Genomic DNA, 2473 nt, shown 5'->3' on the forward strand with positions numbered 1-2473 from the left:
CTCTCTCATCACTTATGTTTCTATCTCTCTCCCCCTCTCCCTTCCTCTCTGAAATCAATGAAAATATATTAAAAAAATAAAAAGCCCCCAGGAAAAAAAAAAAAAAAAAAAAAGAATAAAGCACTGATACATGCTACAAAATAGATGAACTTTGAAAACATTATACCAAATGAAAGAAGCCAAACATAAAAGGCCTCATATTGTATGATTCCACTTATATGCAATGTCCAGAATTGGTTGCCAGGGACCAAGAGGAGGGCCATAGGGGAACAGGGAGTGAATGCTGATGAATATGGGGTTTCTTTCCAAGGTGATCAAAATGTTCTGAGATTAGATAGTGGTAATGGATGCAACAACCTTGTGAATATACTAAAACCACTAAACTATACACACATAAAATCAGATTTTATGATATGTGAATTACATCTCAATTAAGAACTCCCACAAGGAGTAAACTAGTACAAAATAAATAATTCTGACTTTCTCCCACTAACTTCAGAAGTAGATGGGCTACTGGTGGAAATTTTTAGAACTACTGAAGAAGAGATTTCCTGAGATAAAATCAAGAGAAATAAAGGTATGAGAAGCAACACAAACAATCCATTATACAGCCAGGAAAAGTAGGAGTGAATGGAAACAGAAAAAAAGCACCCAATATTGATGGCTTCTATCTTCAAAGCCCTTTAAACTACAGAAATATTAATTCATTCAATAAATTTAACATGTGTTCAGTGCTTACTACCCATAAAGCACTGAGCTAAACACTCTGTAGGTATCATGTCTTATGTTTAATGGTCACATCAAACCTATGAGGTAGTTACCGTTATTATGCTCATTTTCTGGATGAAGAAATAAAAATTTAGAGAGCTGAAGATCAGATGGCTAGGAAGAGGCTTCACCACCAGGACTGTGCTCTAATGCTATAGGAGTCTAATCAGCATTCTCTCTGTGTATGACAAAGAGAAATCAAGGAAATTCTAAGGCACTACAAGTTGAAAGTTCTGCCTCAGATACAGCCAGATTTGTTAGCCCCAGAGCAGTAAGGAACGGAGATAGCTCATATAATTTCTTCACTTTGCCCCTGATAACCACCCAGGCTCTATTTCCCAAGTTGCTACCCAAAATTAAATTTTTACTGTTGTAAGTATTTCTCCCCTTGAGGAATTACAATCTTAGTGTGGGACGTCGCACTAGGCAGCTGTTGAGAGAACCACATCAAGAGAGGAGAGGATTTGAAGGGATATACAGACAGCTGACACAGACACATTAAGAATCTCACACCATCACACTGTTTTCATGGCCTTGATAGTTCATTAAATCAGCTCTAAAGAGAAGCCAAACCATTGCCAAGAAGTGACCTGACAAAGAACAGGTCCTGAAGCACACACAACAGCAGACCATTACGCAGCAGCCAAGGCCTAAGGGCAAGTAATGAGGCCTGGCTGTCTTCCTCAGCCTCTATCACCACTCCTCCCTACCCAGCACACTATTCAATTCATCAGTCAAAACCTACCCAGTGCCTACTAGGTGCCTACCTCTACACCACGTGGTGAAAATAAACTGGAGCAAAAGACAAACAGAGCCCGGCCGGCGTGGCTGTGGCTGAGCATCGATCTATGAAGCAGGAGGTCAACGTTCTGCCCGGGTAGTGGGCTCCTTCCCCAGTGGGGGGCGTGCAGGAGGCAGCCCATCAAGGATGCTCGCTCATCATTGATGTTTCTCTCTCTCTCTCTCCCTTTCCCTTCCTCTCTGAAAGCCATAAAAAATATTTTTTTAAAAAAAGACAAAGAGCTCTGATTCCCCCAGTTTATTGTGATGGAGCAAGTACTAAGTACCCTCTATCGAAGAGATAAGTTTTCACACACTAAACGCCAACAGCGCCTCCTTGTCTAAAGCAGAAGCAGGGTTCCTCAACCTCAGTGCTACTGACATTTTAGGTCGGAACAGTCTTTGTTGGGGAAGGCTGTGCGGCCACGGTAGGATATTTCGCAGCACCCACCCTTGACTTCTAACCACTAGGTGCCAGGAGCAGTCTCTGAGGTGAGATCATCAGAAAATCTCCGGACGGGCCAAAGACCCCGTGGGGAGCAAAACGGCCCCGCTCGGAAACTCCAGCCGAGAGCCCTCACAGGCGCTCCCGGCCCCCCAAATCTATTCATTCTTCAACTCTCAGCTCAAACTTCGGCAGGAAGGGCTCCCTGTCCTCGCAGACTACATCCGCAACTTGGATTCCGTCTACTTTCTCCCGGGACTGCGCGCCGCCTGAGGGCACGGACCCTGCTTCCCGCCGTCCAACTGGCCCAGGCCTGAGGCCCTTCACTCAGGCACAGCGACTGCTGTGGCGGGAATGACGACGGAGCAGAAAGCCAGGCGAGAAACTCCAAGGGGCGTGTGTGGGGCATTATTTTAGGAAACCCAGCTAAGAGACCACGACCGACAGCGTAGGTGCTGTGCGCATGCGCTTTCGCTCAGC

Source organism: Myotis brandtii, unplaced genomic scaffold, assembly GCF_000412655.1.
Source record: "Myotis brandtii unplaced genomic scaffold, ASM41265v1 scaffold456, whole genome shotgun sequence".
NCBI classification, from domain to species: domain Eukaryota; kingdom Metazoa; phylum Chordata; class Mammalia; order Chiroptera; family Vespertilionidae; genus Myotis; species Myotis brandtii.